This window comes from Meleagris gallopavo, chromosome 26, assembly GCF_000146605.3.
Source record: "Meleagris gallopavo isolate NT-WF06-2002-E0010 breed Aviagen turkey brand Nicholas breeding stock chromosome 26, Turkey_5.1, whole genome shotgun sequence".
Classification (NCBI taxonomy): Eukaryota; Metazoa; Chordata; class Aves; order Galliformes; family Phasianidae; genus Meleagris; species Meleagris gallopavo.
Genome location: NC_015036.2, coordinates 3058673 through 3077441, shown reverse-complemented (window position 1 = coordinate 3077441; position 18769 = coordinate 3058673). Strand labels below are relative to the sequence as shown.

Here is an 18769-nt window from a genome sequence, read left to right as displayed (position 1 = left end):
CCATTTGCTTCCCCCAGAATGCTCCCTCTGTGCAGGCAGAAGGGTCTTCTCTAAGATGAGGGTGAAGGATGCTCAGGGCCTACAGGCTGAACAGTGCAAATCTCCAGACTTGTGCTGAATTGACCTTCTGGTGACTGGGTATCTTTGGTATTTGGAGCTATGACTTGGGCAATAAAAATAGACACCAAAGTCAACAAATGCAAAAAGCCATCGCTCCTTAGATATTTTAAGGTGCAAACATTTTAAATCTGCAGGTATGTGTTTGGATAGTCGTGTTTAAATAAATCTACATGGCACAGGCCACAGGAGTTGACTGAAAACATTATAATGAGTTGATTCAGTAATCCCACTAAGAGATAGGAGCAGCTGTGACTTTGTTGCTGCATCCCTCCCATTTCATTGTGGAATTCTGAACTTCTTCATATGGTGCAGAGGTTGGCATGGTTTGTACAGACGTCAGAAACCCCAAGATTGAAGGAGAGATGCTAAAGCTTCAGACACCTGATGGTTCTTGTCTAAACATGTCTTAGAGGTTAAGGCACAAGGGATTTATTGAACATGGTGGGTTGGGCTTTGGCATCTCCATTTAAACCAGTGACAGTCAGTAGTGTTCAGTGTACCCAAGGTCAGGCTGGGCCACGTTTATAGTGGTTACTTTCATCCCTGAAAGACTAGGAAAGTTTCTGCTTCAAAGGCAGATGCTCTCCCCATATGCTCCATGCCATTTCTTTTCCAGCATCAGATTGGAAGTTTTCTTATTAGAGGATTTTGAAGAAGAACTGTTTTACAGTTTGGCAGGAATAGTGCCCTTGCTATACTGGTGATTTTACACTGGCTTTGTTGTTCTCTTTGCTTGCTGCTTCAAAGATTTTGAAAAATGTTGTGTCTGTATATATGGTAGAAGGAGAAAACTGAAGAACTGAATTTGAGCAGTGCATCTTTATAGGCTTTTTTTCTTGGTAGGGAATGAACAGTGTGAATATTCTAAATGACCAATAAAATGGGTTCAGAATCACTTTTTCCTGAATTTCTGCCTGTGGGGCCGAGAGTTGTGTTCCTTTTGCATCCAGTATTAAACACCCTGTCCTTGAAAGAAGCCTTGAGGCCACAGCTTTTCCTCATGAACTTTAATCTCTGGTATGTATTATTGCTGTCTATTGCTTGTCTGTCTGTCTCTAATGTAATCTATGTGCACTTGTCTTGGCCTTGATGGCGATGGCCATTTGGATGGGAGGAGTGGAAGAAGGAGTATGCTGAAGGTGCAGTAAGATCTGTGCCTGGCTTCTGGCCTTTCAAATGGAAGTCTCCAATCATTGCCACTGCTTCCCTGGCAAAGGATTTGCTCCTTCTTGGTCCATACTCTTACACTCTTGGCTGCGGGTCAGTAAATCAGCCATTTTGTCTTTTCAAAGAGGACTTGAATGTCATAACATCTTGTTCACTCCTGTAGGGAAACTGTTAGGTCAAGGCTGGAATGGTTGATTGAGCACCTGGTGAGGGAGTGCAGCTGCCCAGGGGGCACAGGCAAATTGTTTGCACCTAAGCTCCCCAGGTGGCCAGAACGAGTGGACCCAGGGTGTAGCCCTTCTAGGCTCATATAAGGGCCAGCCACTGAAGGGAGAGCAGCCCTTGGACCTTGGCTGCTTTCTGAAAAGGAGTGCTGTATGGTAGAGAATCCCTTCACCAGTTGGGTGAGTTCACCTCTTCTTTCCATATATAACTGTTGGTCTACTTTGCCAGGGATTGCTAATGATCTGTCAGAAACAAATTTGTTTTTTGTTTTTGTGAGCAGAGCAACTCTCCTTATCAAGCTGTTATGGATTGCAGCAGGAACAGATAGCAGTGAAGCCCTTTGTTCTGTGGTTCTGCTAGAACTCCACCAGATACAGCCTACAGAGTCATTGTGCTGCATGCAAGACTTAGATAATAGGATTCTTTCCTGAGGAAAGAAATCTTGAAGCTGGCACATCCTTTGCTGCTAGGTCTGTTTTGCCCAATTCTGTTATTAGGATTTTGGAAGCTATAGCTTTTTCTTTGTTTTGTTTCAGGTTACTCATCTGTATGTTCTCATTCCTTTTGTAAGTGGGCATTCTGAGGGGAAAAATGACTTAAGTGTGGTTCACAGTGGTTCATTGTAGAAATGTAGATCCTATGGTTGAGCATTTCTACCAGGGAGTATTGAACTGGAAACTGATGGAAGAGAAATACTCGTAGTGTACATATCTAATCTAGTCTGACTTTTGTTGCTTAAGGAGTGGCAAGTTCTGGTGTAAATGGCTTGTAGACCAAGAATTATAGAAATTATTCTAGAGATAATGGAAGCCTTGTGCTTTAAGTCTTCTGCTGTCCATGTGTGCTTTCTTTTTTTCAGCACTCCCAGGTACTGAGATGCCTTCTAGCTTTGGAGTTTTCTGTTGCCTTTCTTTGAAATATTTGTTCATATGGAGTAGGGGACACCATGGGAAGAAATGAGATGAAAACCCAGGGTCAGTTTCTATACTGAGGCAGCATATCTCAGAAAAATAACCTATTTCGTGTGCCATGGCAGACTTAATGTGATGCCTAGATGGGCTTTCCTAGGTGTTTTATTTCTCCTTTGTGAAACTGCACTTCTTTTGTAACTTATCAATATCCCTGTGAGTCTGTGAGGGCAAACAGTGTTCTCTGAAGCTCTGGATTAGTTTTGTGCTGATTGTAACCTTGCAGAAGGGGCTATGGGAGGTAAAATGGCAGAGCTGCCTACAGTGGCACAAATTCTTTCCCCTCTCAAGGAAACAGAATGTGATTTTGTACCTGAAAATTGTATAACTACTGTAAGTGTAGGGAGCGTGTTTTTAGTGCTATTAACTTATTTACCTTCAGAAATCACCGTCAGTCCTGTTACTGATGGTTACTGAAAACCCTGTGTAACTTTGCCATCCTCAGTGTATTTTAAGCCGTGCATTAACAGCTCTGTTTGCAAGGATGCTTTTCTGAGACATGGGGTGATGTGTGGAGTAGTAGTAGGCTTCTGGAAGGAGCGAGCATTGCTTTTTATAGATGAGCACTCAAAACAAGGGACTAAGATAGCCTTAATATAACAAAATTGCTTGAGTAATGGCTGTATCTGAATAGCAGCTGTATTTTGGCTTCCGAGAACAGAATCCTTCAAATCCAGGTAGACTAACCCCAAACAGTGATTATGATGTTAAGTTTGCAGAATGTCTGGATGCTCCCTTGCAGATAAACCACTGCTGGCTTTGTGTTGTCAGCCTGCAGAGCTGCCTGGTTAGAGGGAGCTGGGGAACTGTGCCTTCCACAGGTTTGTTTTGTTAGCTGAAGAGCACTGATTTTTGGTTCTGTGTTTGCTTATGCACAGCTGGTAAGGAGTTATAGGCAAATATAGGCAATTTCCTTGCTTTCAAGGTCCAGGGATGGCTGTGTTTGGAGCATTAGTACTTCATAGAATGTACAGAGTTGCAAGGAATCAGCTAGGGTCAAGAACAACTTCAGTAAATAATATCCTACTATTACAGTGGTTACGTGTAAAATATTCCCTGTGTAGGGAGTTACCCCATGTGTGACAGTAACCCAGGCTGCAATTTTCTAGAGTCTAAAATAGAATTAGAATGAGGGTAGAGCTTTACCACTGGAGTATAATTCCATTTAATTAACATATTTAATATAAAAAGTCAAGAAAATACTTCCCATTTGGACACTGTATGAGAATAGAAGCAGTTAGGGTAATGTAGCAGGCTGGATTTGAAGACTAAAGGGGTGTGGTAAAGTTATTCTTTGAGCGAAAGTTTGTTATTTATCTTCTAGAAAAGTGGTTAAAGTTGTTGGGAGGTGGCTGTATAACTTGGTAGCCAGCTGCTATCTTGTATATAAGTATTTCTACAACCCACTAGTAACCAGAAGTGGTGTGCTATAGCATGTCATAGTGCTGCTACTCTACATTAGATCAGATCATATAAGCTGTACCCTCTATATGAGAAGAGGGATTTTATACTGGGTATGGGGGAAAACTGTCCCTTCTGCTCAAAGGAACTAGGAGAGAACTATTTTACACTCCTGCTGTACATCTGCTGCTGTGTACGTGAGCCAAGAAGTCTGGCTGTGCAGTGTGGGGTGTGCTGCTCTCTGCTTAGATTGTTTGCTATCCAAGATAACCTGGGTTATCTGTACTGCAGTGTAGGCAAACTTCTGGTCCCTGGCTGCAGCTTTGGCTGCTGCTCTATTGGTTTATACCAAATAAAATAGTTCCCAAGAACACTGCTTGCCATCTGGCTGCAGTCTGCCCACATCATGTAAAATGGGATTGCTGACAGCTGTGTGCTCTCAGGTGTTAAAGAGCAAACACTGGGGTTTGCCAATGGTTGATTTAAAATGGTGGTAGGAAGGTGGGGGTTTGCTCTGAGAGCAAATGGTGTAGGAGCTCAGAGCTCTGAATTGGGTTACAAGTTGAGGAATTTATTGGGTTTATGTTGTTGGTTTTGATAATCTGTGGTCTTTCATGTGCTGGAAGCTACATGTCAATTCTCTGACCATAGTCTATTTGCATTATGGTTCTAAGGGCGTATTTGCTACTCTTATCTTTTTTTTTCCTTTGATTATGGTGGGCTATGTTGACCTACTAAAAACAGTCCACTGGTTTTCTCTGATGTAGATCAAACAAGTCAGTCTGTCCCTGGAGACTTGTTAGGATAGGACAGAGCATTTCTGATGGAACTGGAGCTCGTGTATTGGGTGCTGTAGTGGACTGTGGTGAAAAGATGCAGATATGTGAGAGTTTCAGGCTGCACCATAGATTTTTGACTTGATTGCAGTTGATGAGAACTGTAGTGTCCAAACCCCTAGGGCATGCTTTCATGGAAGGGGAAATTGGTCTGTTGTCATCAAATTAAAATGATGTGCAAAAGCAAAGAAATGTGATTGGAAAAGAGAATCATATCAGTGCTGTGACTGTTATTTCTTCTTATGGTGGATGAGTGATACTGTAATCAGAGGTAATCCTATGCTAGAACGATTACCCATTAACCTGGTGTAGGTCAGTATCTGTTTCTTGTGTATGTCAGGTATGTAATCCTTGCACTCTAACCTTTCTGATTCTGGAAACAAATACTTTCTCCTAAAGAACTGCAGGTATGCTGCAGGCGATTGGGAAACATGCATGAAGTCTGAGCACCTCTAAATCCATCTGTAAGTGGAGGAAGTATAAACATTCAGACCTGTTCATAGTATGATTCAAACCAGGTAACAAGGAGGGATTAAACTTGTTTAGGCACCCTCATGGCCAGCAAACCTTTATTATGCTGATGCCAGGTTTTCTTTGTAGTTTCCCCATCTGCAGCTGTTTAGCTGTTCTGTTTGTGAGGGGGATGCTGCTGGCTTTGCAGCCTCTTTATCATCGTGCCTTTAAATCTCTTTAAGATCACGTTGCAAAATCCCACCTGATTTAGGAGAGGAGCAGCGCTTAGCATGGATCGGAAAGCAGAGGGAAAGGAAGATCCCTTCAGAGAGGCATTCCTGCTTCCTACCCTGCAGCCAGAGGAGGGTTAACGAGGCACACCGCTCCTGTGCGAGCAGCCTATACTTGGCAGCGAGAGATGAGCTACAGCACGAGGGGAGGCATGGAGCAGCTCCCAGCTCTGCTGGCTGCCTGTCACTGACCTCACACCTCCACAGAGAAGGGTCTCCTCCTCCCCAGCCCCCATCCTGCCCTTCTGTGGGGATCGTCTTCTCACCCCGACACGTCGGGCTCCAGCACTGCGAGGCTGCTGGCTGATGAATGGGTGCCCTCTGAGCAGAGCCAGGTAAGAGCCGTGCTCCTGTTGCCTTACTCTTGTCCCCGTGTGGCTCAGGTGATGCTGGGAGTCACCGGCAGTACTGGGTTTTGATGGGAAGCAGGTACATTGCTAATGGTTTAGTGTGTGTGTATGGGGGGGGGAAGTAATAATAGAGATGTTTGGGGATATCTCTCCTCTGGAGGTGTCCAGGAGGGGATCTTGTGTCATTTTGTTTGGTGTGTTTCTTCCTTGGAGCAATAGTAAAGCTATTAACATGGACTGTTGAAAAAGCTGTGATGGGGGAGATCAGCTCATGTTCAGAGGGATAAGAAATTTGCTTACTTTTCACTAAATTTTTTACAAGATTTAACTGTCTGAGATGCATCTCTGGGAGTCCCAGTCTTAAAATTCTGAACACCACATAAGAATGGAAGTAGTGTCCCATTGCACAGGAAGGATGATATTTTCACACAGTATATTTAGCAACACGGTATTTTCTGGACCTCCTGGATATTGCAAAACACTTCTGCAGATAGTGCTTCAGTTTTAAAACCAAGCTCTCCACTCCCTGTTCTGATGCTTCTTATTTCTGTAGATATTTTTTTCCTCTCATTTCCTTACTTAGTTTATTTATAACCTAAAAGGTTTTAAGTATGTGTTCTTAGTCTGCACATTGAGGTGTTTGCCTGAGAAGCAGAGTGCTGAATGTGAGTTTGCAGGCTGCTGGATGCAGCAGGTTAGTCCAGCCCTCTCATTTTGAGAAAAGCTCTTACAGGAAAGGATCAGCCTTCACAGATAGCTCTTAGAATGAACTGAAACAAGGTTGTGTATATCCTGTATAATTCATTTCTATACACGTGTATGACAGCAGGTGTTATTTAGAGCAGTAAATGAGCAGTTGCCCAAATCCTTGGCTGGGAGCATGAGCAGAACTAAGCAAAGATTTGGGTCACACTGATTATTGGGTGAATATACGCAGGTTGTAAGACTTAAGCCTTTCTCAGAAGCAGATATTAGGCCTTAAATGGTGAAAATGTTAATCTCTGTCGGTAGCTCGTTGTGGTTATCTCAATATTAGACCAATCTTTTCAAGTGGAGGGGAAGTAGAGGACACTTCAGAAACATCAGCCCTGTGTGGTTATGTGGGTTGGGTGAATGCAGAAGTTACAAACTTCATAACCCATTGCAATTCTGATTGACATTTCAAACTGAAAAGCAGGCCAAGGTTTGACTTAAGGTCTAGGAGGCATTCCACTCTTTTCTAGGTGTTTTCCATAGAGGAGAGCAACCTTGAAGAAAAATATCTTAAATTTTTGGGAGCTGAATGTACAGACTTCAAACATCAAACTGTGCCCTATAGTTGTGTTTGGTTTAGTCTTTGTTTTGCTTGAATTTCATGAAGAAAAAAGAATTCTACTAAAGAACTGTAGCAGAAATGTAGTTTGTGACCTAGATGATCAGTACCAGCTGTAATGCTCACCATGGGATGCTAACTAGCAAGTGAATTCTGCAGCTAACTGCTATTTATGGAAAGACTGTGCTTGCTGCTGAAGGGCAGAAAATGCATTATTCCAATTATTTCCATCTTGAAGAATTCTGAATCTTGGAGGTGACCATGTCATTCCCTGAAAGCAACCTTGGCTGCATGTAGAGTGCAACTCCTCATAGTCAATACTCGTAGTGTAAATTTGGCTGCACTTCCTGAAAGGCTTCATTTACAAAAGACAAAGAAGTCATATTTGACTCTTGTCTGTGAAGTACTGGTGCTTGTAGCTAGATTGTAACATGCCTAAATTGGAAGTGAATATCAATGAATTCCAGAACTTGTCCAATATTGCTCTTTAGTATTTTCAAAGTACCTGTTGCTCATCTTTTAAAATCTATAAACATGTCTTAAACTGTGACTATATTCCTATTCTGTTAGTTTGTTTATTTTATGAACAGGCTTCTAAAGCCAAGCTTTTCCCTCGTGTTCAGCCAAATCTGATAGATATCGTATGATAGAGGTGCTGGGATTCTGGATTCTTGCTTAAGGAAGAATCTTAATCTCATTTGGGATTGGGTAGTAAGGGAAAACAGCAGCAGGGAAAGGTTCTGTAGGAAAACAGGAGAAACTAAACATAATCCTAGCTGACCTGAGGAATGTAATCATATGCATGAGTTTCATGGCATGTTTTTTTTTTCCTTGGGATTAAAATAAGTAAATTTGTTGACTAATTGTAATGCTGTTCTTGACAACATGCATTTATTTGGCGTGCTTGTGCATTATGTTTAACAAATGTTCTTCTGTGTTACAGAGCTAGAACGCCTTCTGTTTCATATGCCTTCAGGTCATGCATGCTGCCTTCCCATGAACTTGTGGACTGTGTTTATCATCCTCCCATCCCAATACATCTATCTCAAACTGCTTCATGCACAACATAAACATGAGTTTACTGATAAATGACTCTGGAAACAGAAATATCTCAGGTTTCAGAGCAGTGTTGCATACTGCAGTGAGATCCTACAGAAATGAAATGCAGTATTTGAACTCTTTCTGTGCTCTGGTAAGTCTTGATTGGGGGAGCAGATGCAGGGTGAAATCGAAGCTAAATCCTGAATTTCTTCTCTATATGATGGAAGTCAGTAAGCAGACCAACCTGGGTCCTGTGTGCAGTCAGTGACTTGGTATATATGCTGAATTTCACAGTGTTTTGTATGTTAAAATGAATAAGAGTGAAACTAATGATGATCCTGAAATTGTAGTCCTGTAGTCTGCAGTCCAACTCTTTGCATGGCAGCTATGGCCCAGCCTGCTGTTCTTCTGGAAGACGAACAGTGGGATCTGTATTGTAAGCCTCATTGAAAGAGGAAACAATTGGCTGGTTTAAAGAGTTAGCATAGGATTCCTGGAGGTTTGAGCTCTGTCGCTGTTCTATTGCTGACTTCTGGAGTGACTAAGCACGTCACTTGAGGTCAGCCATTGTAATAGTATGCTGATATGAATGTCTGAATGCTGTAGATTGTATTAGCCTTGCTGGTCCTCGACTTCCAGCAGGCAAAGCAAGTGTGATATATCCTAGAGGGTATTGTAATGCTAAATACAGGCTGGAGAAATTCTGTAGTTGTAACAAGAGCCAGTTAAGCATCTTGGGTAGTTAATAAGCTAGTTTTAATTGCTTTCTGGCTAGTGTTTAGAGTTCATCTTTCTGTTGAGTGCAAGATATAATTCTCAGAAGTAACCACTTTTGCTTGTGTGATCAGTGACTGCCTCTAACATGTCCCATATTGCCCACCTGAGCTTAGAATGTTTTCAGACAGCTTGCAGTGACACTACTGCATCTGGTTGGAAGACTTGCCTTGCAAACTCAAAAGGAAGTGGTAGCCCTGCTTGTTGCTGTGGCTGGGTGGATGGACCTTGCAATGATATAAATGCACCTTCTCTTCCATGTGAGACAAATGGATCGTATAGGTCTTGTCTCCTGTCTGTACTGTGTTGGAATGAAGAGGGATTGAAAATGCTCTTCAGAGATCGTTATGACTGTGTTCAGCCCTGGTGTGATCTGAAAGAAGTTAATGTAAAAGAACAAGCTGTCGTCTCCCCCTGTGGTGCCACGCTCATCATTGTGACACATGACACAGTAGAAAGGGCAAAGCCCTGCGAGCTGTGGAACCTTGCTGCCCTTTTGGCCCCTTCAGCAAAGAGGGAACACATCCCAAGAGGAATGGTTTACCTGATCTGACAGGCCTGGTTTTCAGGCTAACTGTATAAAATGTGGAACAGAGCATGCACAGGGAGGGAAGATGTCTTCCCACGTGCCTTGCTCATCTCATATTGAACCAACCAGGTGGCTCAGAAAGAGAAACTGCTGTTTAGAGAGATCTTAGCTTGTGGTAAGGCAGGGCACAGCTGGGTAGAGAAGTGAAACCAATTCTTGATGTGCTGGTGTAGGCTGCAGTGCTGATTCAATGTGAGATTTCTGCAGCCTTCTTGCACACATTTCCATTTCTAACTAGGTCACTTGCAGTAACTATGCCTAGCTAGCAGGCCTGGTGACTGCAGTGTAGCCACACATCCCCTTTCTGTGAATATGAGCTTTCCTTTTAGCATCTCCCATGCAGAAAGTCTGCAGGGGTCTCAGGTAAGTAATAAACATTACTTGTGTGCTTGCATGTATATTAGGTTATTGGATAATAAAATCTCACTCCTGGAACTGTCTGTTACTCTTTCCTTACACATCTCACCAACTCTGTGTCAGGGGACAAAAATACACTTAAGTGTTATCAGATAATTGAAATGATTGATTGAGGAGTGGCTCTGTGCTGGTGAGATTTGAGAGGAAAAGCACAGCAAGTCCAGCTAATGTCTTGTTAGTTGGCTGAATTGGGTGTCCTAGGAGAGGGCACTGCTGGGTTAAGGTATTTTTTTTTTCCTGCAAATATTCATGATCTTTTCACTTGAGAGTATTTTCAGAGTGTCTGTGGGTGCTACAAAGACAAGGAGTTTGAACTAGAACAGGAGCTGGAGGAAGGTGGATGAGAGGGACTTGTTCCATCTCGAGTTCCTTGGAACAGTGATATAAATATCTGTGGTTGTTTATATGCAAGGAGCAGTGACTATGGGGCTTAAAAGGAGCAGTGTTTGTGGTAGAGCTTTGACAGGGCAGATAAGCTTTTTTTTCTTTTTTTTGAGCTGATAAGCACCTAAACTAGGCATCAGCTCCAGCTTGAGTTTATCTCCACCCAGTGCTTAGTACTGTGGAGTCAGTGATGTGATGAGGTGGTGCACAGGGTGTCTGATCTTAAAAATAGGACTCTATGCCAAGTAAATATTACTGTGAGCAGGGGAGCAAACAGGTTTTAGCCCTCAGTTGCTTGGAAGTCTGAAATCTTCTCTTCTGATGCAGTTCTAAAGAGATATGAAATATTCACATCCAGACATGCATCAAAGCAAGGAAAACTTCCTGCACGTTCCCTCCTACTGTGCTGAGACTTGAGTAAATCGAGTACTTACCAGTAAACAGGATGAGAAATGTAGCCAAAGGTGTGTTTTTCCTCTTGACCCCTGTCTTTCCTTTTTTGCTCTGTTTTAGAATTACAGCATCCGATACTTATAAAATCAAATCAACTGTTACCAAACGCTACAAGTCCACCACCAAATAATGTCCCTTATGTTCCACGTCCAAATGTCCCCAAAGAACCTCTAAGGATGATGACTCCATCTCCCTTGGCAGCCAATTCCAATGCGTGACCTCTCTTTCTGGGATGAAATTCTTCTTGATATCCCACTTAAACCTCAACTTCAGTATGTCTTGTTGGCACACCTTTCCTCACACTTCCAATCTTGGTGTTGAGTTTGCCTGCTATGTTTAAAAAAAGCAACAGTGTTATGAGTTTGCCCTGCAAACATGCATTCTAGGGGGAGAAATGAGAGCTCTGTTAGACTTGCTCTGTTGATTTTTCAGTGTTGATGCTTTGCCCTGGTGCTTCTTTCTAGCCTGTGGGCCTCAATGCTTTTATACTTTCTCTATTCTACATATGAGGAAACTAGTGTAGAGAGAGGAAGAATTATTTGAAAGGTCAGATTATGAAAATTACTTGGATTCTCTTTTTTTTATACTTTCAGGTATTGCTTCTATATCACTTGCAGCTCCTTTTAGTTTCCCATTAGGGTGTCCAGAGCTAGATTCTTTTCTCACAAGGTTATGGACTTCCTTGGGTCACTATCCCTATAGGGTGTTTAGAAAAAACATCTAGTGAACTTTACTTTAAAATATTTGAAATGTCTATGGGATGATTTCACAGTCATGCCTTGACGTGTGCACAACTCTGTTTTGTAATTCTTATCTTCCTTACTGTTAGTTCTGTCATTCTGGTGAAGTGGGGATAGAACATGGGCTTCCTGTAACCTCATCCTGAGTGTTCAGAGCATAAATGCTGCTCTACTAAAGAATGAGAATTTAGTGGATTAGTGGAGATTATGCTTAATAGCTTGCTAGTAGTTGTGTACTCAAAAAGAGCCCACCAATCCACCTGGGCAGGATTACCAATAGACCTGTTGTGTGAGAAGAAATTTCAGGGCTTGGTGCTTTGACCATGCCAAGTAACTGTTTCTTTTCACTTAGGGTTTCGGAAGCTTTTTGGGTAAGTGGGAGGCAGGATGGAGAAAATCAGCAACTCTGCATTACTCCTGGTGTGTGACTGTTCATTGGACACAACCATGGAAAACATCACCCTGTTAATGAAAAGCATGGGAGAGACTGTTATTTCCAGTAACCAGTTCCACCTTTTGTGCTGGGAAATGGTTGTAGGAGAATCTGTTTATGATCACCGGGGTGGAAACTGCAACCTGGATCTAGATACAGATTTTACAAATGACCCAGATCCTTAATTGTGCTACAACTCACACCCCTCTTCTACCTTTCCATCCTGAAGTTCAGCTGTGTGATGACTGAAGGAAACCTCTGCTTAATTCCCTTAGTTAATTTTTGTCCCATTATTGTCTTTCACACCCTGGAGACCTCCTTAAGCAACTTGAGTTGTGTGATGTTTTACGGTGAGTCATTGCAGTCTCTCCATAGCTGTCATCCAGCCAAGATGTTGTACACATTCAAACTTATTAATCTAGTGGAGAAACTGATGAATTGGGTGATTCTTTTGGAGCATTCTTTGTTTCTCCAGGTTTCCTCTTATCTTCAGATATTTAAACTTCCCTGGCTCTGAGGGTACCCAGTATTTCTACCAGTATTTAATGCTCAGCTTTGACTGGTTGGTGAGATAAAAATCAGTAGGCTAGAGAAACAAATTCCTCAGCTCAGGGGAATTTGTACTGCTGAGTTACATGGTTCTATAATGCTTTCTACTTGGCTAAGTTGCCTTGTTTCTTTAGCAGTGTGTTTACTTATATTGCAAAATTAGTCACCAAATCTGTGCTATCTTCTTCATTGGCTTTCATTTTAATTTCTATATTGTACAGCATAGGAAACCAGTATGTAATATTTGTCATGAACTTCTCTCAACTGAACATCTGCTCTTTGCCAAAGAAAGCATTAGGGATCCAGGCTGGATAGGAAAGAAATAAAAAAAAAGTAAAATAAAATAAAAGTCCTGTTTTGTGTTAGAACTGTCTGTCAAAAGACTTCTCCTTTGTAGCACAAAGGAGCAAGAATGAAGCGTGACCAGTGTGTATGGAGGCTCTGGGCTGCCTTGGTAGCCCAATGAGAGAGAAGCTCCTAGCCTTATGATGAGACTTTGTGGTACAAAGGCAGTTTTTCATTTAGAAAAGCCAGATGAGGGCAAAATGGGACAGCAGCCCTAAAGGTTTTCTCTTGGAACTTCTGGAAGGCAGCAGTGTGCGTTGTGAGTGTTTCTGCCCATGCTCTGCTAGGAGACTCTTTGTCTCCTGTGGGTTTTGGCAGCTTCTCAGAGCTGTCTGTGCAGCTCAAGTCAGGAGGAGCTCTGTATTCATGTGCTGCCCATGTGCTAAGGAGCCCATAGAGGTCTGGAATGTCTGCTCTATTTCAAAGACCATGCAATGTTACAGCTGGAAGGAGCAGATCAGGTCAGTGCCTCCTCTGACCAATAATAGAAGAAACTGAGCCTGACCAGAGAGAGCTGGGTGGTGTGAGTGACCAGTTGGTGTGTGAGAAATGCATGTGAGATAAGGGTCATCCAGAGAAGAAATAAGTGTTCTTGTTCTGTTTTCTGGTGGCTGACGTTGCCTTTGAAGGCAAATCTTTTTTAACAGATCTAGTGTTGTTCTCCAGTTAGCAGTCTCCTTTGGCTTCACCATCAAAATGTCAATTAATACCAAACAGAAAATCTTCTTGAACTTGGAAATGAGAAAGTGTTTCAGTAGAATCTATACTCAGGATTGGGTGAAGGACTTCGGAGTGTCTGTACAGCTCAGGCAACTAAAGAAACTTTTCTGTTATTAAAAAGGGAGGGGAAAGTTAACAAAAAACCTTTTGCTGAAGCTGATCCTTGAAGTACTCTGGGTCAGTGTTCAGCCCCTTGAAAACCCTTTCCAAGGAAATGTGGCACAGTTATTCTCTGTTAATTCTCAAATGTAGCATAGCTTTCCTGTGATGCTGCAGTGCCTCCTTCAATCCATTAGTTTTAAGAGGTAATTGAGTTTAGCAGGTGGGTTTTAGCTTTGTTTTTTAGTTTCCCTTTCCCCCATTCATGAATCTTAAGTGTAGGAATCCAAGGAGCTTGACAGTGCTGTCATGTCAGCCTGTCATTCTTCTGTGATGTTTATTGATGTATTTACTTCCTGTTACTTTGTGAAAGCTTAAACGAAATTATTCTGGGCTGTAATTTGAATGTCAAGTGTAATTATTGCTGAGATGATCTGCTTTCTAGTGCCCTTGACTCTCTGGAGACATCCCTTCATCCTGAAGAGTGAACAGAAATTGAGATGAGGTTGCTTAAGGCCAACAGTTGTTTGTGTCCACAGGAGAGCATTTTGCTTTCCCTTTTTGCTATATGAACAAACTTCACATAAGGGTATTTAATATTAAAGGAACTGTTAGAAGCGTATCAATAACAAATGTGTGTTTTGTGGCATAACTGCAGTTAGCCTCAGGATAACCTAGGGTTTATAGCAGCAGCCTGGGGGTCAGCATCTCCAGGATTGGTTGTTATCTTTAGATGGGCAATAGTGACTGGCTCAGTGACTTCTCTACCAATTCCTCATTTAAAACAAACAAAAAGCCCAAACAAACCCCATGAGCAACAACAAGAAATGCTGAATGGCTTTCACTTCATAAAAACGCTTCAGCATCCCGTGTTTGCGTGGATCCTGTGGCCTTCTGTCCAGTGTGTTAGTGCCAGGGAAAAGAATTCTGCTGCAGTAGTTGACAGCTGACTGAAAAACTGCCAAAGGGTGTTTAGATCTGCTTTAAAATGGGAACTGGGCATCTGTTGCATTGGTTTGTGAGAATGAGAGTGGCAAAGATGCTCATCTTCAGCCTCTGTAGTGGATGGAGAACACGCGTGGATTTGGAGTTCATAAAAAAACATTGACAAATTGGCAAAGCACCTAAGGGCATCTTGAATTACTGCCTTTTGTGATCCAGGAGTAAGAAAAGCTTCTGAAAGTATCTGTTCCTTTAAGCGTGTGGGGTTATTGTTCTTCCTTTGGCTTCTTCCAGGCTGACTCCAGACTGAAAATTGAGAGGAAAACTAATCACAGCAACATAGCAAATCCATGTTAATAGTTTTACTACAAGCATGCTCAAAGATGTGTGCTGCAGATGTGTTTAAATATGAAAATGAATGGGGTAGAGCTCTGTCAGTGGCAAGTAAGCTGCTCTGAGTAACAGCTTGGCGTATTCAAATCCAAATGTGCTGCTTCCAAAATGTCATGAAAATGTATGTGTAGTATTTGACTGTCTGTGTGCCATCTGTGTGTGTTCTAGTAAAGCTCTTCAATAACTTGTTAATCGTTCCTGTGTTGTTCCTTTCTTTAGCACCCTCTGATCGTTAGCAGGATTCCTCAGATAATCTTATTCTTAGGGGTTTCATTCAGCTAGATTATTTTCCTTGGCTGGATCTCATGTCTGAGGAGGAAATTAAACCGTGAGCCCTTATGCTTACATGAGCGTTTTGGATTGAGGAGTGATCCTAATTTTTATTTTTTGAGCTTTTTTTTTTTTAGAAGGGCATTTTAAAGGGTGACAACATGGCTTCTATATACTGAAGAGAATATAAACAAGGGAATGCAAGTTAATGCATCACTGTTGGGCAGTAATGAAGTGATCTGAGGAGAGAAAGCAGAGGAGAACATAAGCTGGCAGCTTGGGAAACTGGTTAAGAACTAATTGTGCTCTGACTTTGCAGAGCTTCTTGGTGTGGCAAGGAGACAACACAGCTCTGACAGAAGATGTATTCAGAAGATACCCACAATTTGTCATATAAAAATGTAATTCAGCTTCCATTATCTTTGGGAAGGAGAGAAGCATAATTGCCCCACTGCTGAGAATGTTTTAACTTCAGACTGTCCAACATGAATGTCTTATACATATTTATACAATCTGTGTGATTGGCAGTCCAAAATGAGCAAGGCTTGTTTGTGCTTTTGAGATGTGAAAGTGGTTATTAGAGGAGTACAGGTGTCCATGGAAGCTGTATGCAGCATCATTTTATTTGAAAAGTGTTTACTTCTTAAAATTCATCTCTTTCACTCATGTTCCTGTTCACTTCAGCAATTCTTTGCTGATGTTGTTTGTTTGAATGGAAACCAAAGGCTGCAAAAAGGCAAGACTTCAAATTGTGAGCTGAGGCTGGGACTGGTTCTCCTATAATGGCAGCCCAGGTCTCAGCTTTGATTCTCTTTCAAAGCATCTACTGAAAACAGCAGATTTTCAGCTCTGACCTCTGGGCTCTGTTCCAATGAACTGACATTCACCTGAGTTTTCAATGCTGTGTTTTTTGACGGGTTGGATTTAAATCCCTGCAATGGAGAAAGCTGTCTTCTCCAGAAAAGCAGTAAATAGGCAAGCTGCAAAGCGTGGGGGAGAGGATTTAGAGAGTGGGATTTACTGCAGGATACACAAGGAAGGCTCTTCCTGAGCTGTAATGAGGGAATTTAACGTGAAGAGAGTGAGGTTTTAGCAAGCAGCGTGAGGAATGTGAAATGGAGCAAGGCAGGAAGAGGGTCAGAGAATTGTCCTGAAGGGATGCAAAAACAAAACAGGGTCTGGAAAGCTCAGTGCAGGGCAAGACCTGCTGTGTGCCTTGGAACTCTGATCTTATTAAGAAAGGCCTTGCTGCATGTTAATCTAATAAAAAGGAGGAAGAGCTTTTGTGAGTGCTTTGTGTGTAGCCTGTCCTGCCCTGAGCTCTTGCTGGGGATGTCTCAGCTTTGCACAAGTTCAGGGTACAGCTCTATGGATTAAAGTGAGTCTCCAAGATTGTGTTGGAAATCAAAACTCCTTCTGGTTAAACATAATCAAAGGGAGTGGAAAAGGGAAATGAAACAGAGAGGAAAAAAAAAAGGACTGTTTTCATATTTCTCTAACTCAGTGCCTCTCAACTGCACAAAACGTTTCTTTTCAAATTGGGGACAAAGCAGCCAGATGTTGGGAAAACTCTTTTTCTGTGGAGAATTTGAGACTATTTAGTGTTGTTTCTATAATGTCTCCTGCACTTCACTTATCCTCATGAATGCTCGAGGAAGGGTTTGGGTCTTGGCTGAGATCGTGTTTCCTAATTAAGGAATGGAGGAGCAGATAGTCAGCTGCTTAGATAGTTTGAAATAAACACCATTAAATAATATTGAGTTTAGTAGACTGGTATGTGCTCATTAAGGATGTTTCAATATGTTTGCTTTGGCTTCTATCTATTCTAACGCTTATTTCAGCATGAGATATTCTGTTTATGGTAGGAGTAACTGCATCAGACTCAGATGCTCTGTGCAGCTAAGTCTTACCTGTGGAGACTTGACTGCAATCCAAAAGTAACATGTATTGGTATGATTTTTCTCTTAATTTGTGAAGAAAATGGGAATTTCTGGGCAGTTCCTCCTAAACTTAGCAGTGGCATGGTGTGCTTACTGTAACTGTGCCTATGGGAGATGTCTGTGCTCCTGCAGGGCCTGTGGCAACACCTGACTTCAAGCTGTCCTAGAGCTCTGTGCTGCCAGGTTTTGGTGCCAGCTGCAAGCAGCAGATGTTTGGATGATGCTAACCTGGTCTGCACGGCTCCTGTTTTGCACAGATGACAGTCAGCTCAGTTCCTTCCCACACAACCGCCTCCTTCACCTCCTCTGACAGTCAAGGCTCGTTTCCATGGAGCTGTTCCAGCCATACCTTAGGAAACCTTTTTTCTGTTCCCCTATAGACATCATTTGAGGTTTCCATGGAAACGTTCTGAAGGAAGGCCTGTGGTATCTTAAGCAAGTTAAGAACTTGATAAACTCCATGTGTGCTCCTAACACACATGATGGCGGTGTTCACTGCCTGATTTGTTATTCTACCTTATATTAAATATGTTAAAAAAGGCCTCAGGCACAGCCTGACTTAATCAAGCTCAAACTCTGAAAGTTTTTTTTATTAAAAATCCTAGGAATTTCTAGCAATTAATCAAATGGTGTCATGTTGTGTATTTGAGATATGAAATCATATATTTTTTTTAACTTGTGTTGGTCTTCTGTAAAGATGGGAGTACATCCTATAGATCCATAAAAATTCTTTTTTAAGAATTCTTTTTTTTAAGCTTTCAATATTTATTTGAGTGGGAGAAATGAGGTAACTCATTCACTGTGAGTTGTTGAGAAGTTGTCAACAGGGGCAGCAGCATCGTGCAATTTAGGAGAGCCAGCAAGTGGAGGTCATCGGTGGTAGAAGATGCACAGAAATGAAGAAGTGACTGCTGAGCTGTAATTGCAGACTCTGATCCAAGGGGCTGCGTGTGATGGGGTTGATGCAACAGGTCTGGATGATAGAACTGGTCAGAAACAGCTGAGGAAGGGAGATGTGTGGGAAATGACCCAAGGGAGGATGTGGAGTTAGATCTTACATGGACTGGAACAATTGTGCTGCATTCATCTCCCTGCCCCCCAGATCAGTCCTACATAACCTCAATTTAGTTTGAGAAGAATCATATATTTTTCACTATTGATCTTGTTTGTGCTGCTTAGGCTAAGGGTAAGAACATCCTTTGTATGCTTGCTGTACTTGTTCAGTTCCATTTGCTCTTAAGTTGATTAGGTTTTGTTGGGTGGACTGATTTTGAGATAAAATGTTGTGACTTTAGTATAGAAAGATACTTTGAAGAGCTCTAGAGATGGTAAAGATGACAAAAAAAAAAAAAGTGTATCACTTCAGTGACTGGGAAGTGCATTTCAGTGGTGCTCATCAAGAGGAAGATGGGAGGCTCTACTCGTGACTCACTAATAGAGGGAAGGCAGTGGGAAGTTTGAGTTTGGCTGAAGTGCTGTGAGTGTCTGGAGGAGGATTCTCAATTATTGCATTACAGAAATGCCTGAAGAAGAAAATATGCCTTCAGTCTTCTCTTAA

General features: G+C 42.0%; 1 protein-coding gene across 7 annotated transcripts in view; it reads left to right on the top strand.

Annotated features, from left to right (window-relative positions):
* The first annotated feature begins 1598 nt into the window (after nucleotides 1-1598).
* Nucleotides 1599-18769, top strand: part of GRAMD1B (GRAM domain containing 1B) — a 110629-nt gene continuing 93458 nt past the window's right edge. For 3 of the 7 annotated variants that reach the window (XM_010723640.3, XM_010723641.3, XM_010723639.2), the window contains exon 1: nucleotides 1605-1691. The gene's annotated coding sequence lies outside the window, so the exon portion shown is untranslated. Of the gene's footprint in view, nucleotides 1692-5412; nucleotides 5796-18769 lie in introns of all 7 variants that reach the window. The other 4 variants (XM_031556876.1, XM_031556881.1, XM_031556880.1 and 1 more) reach the window with 4 other exon arrangements.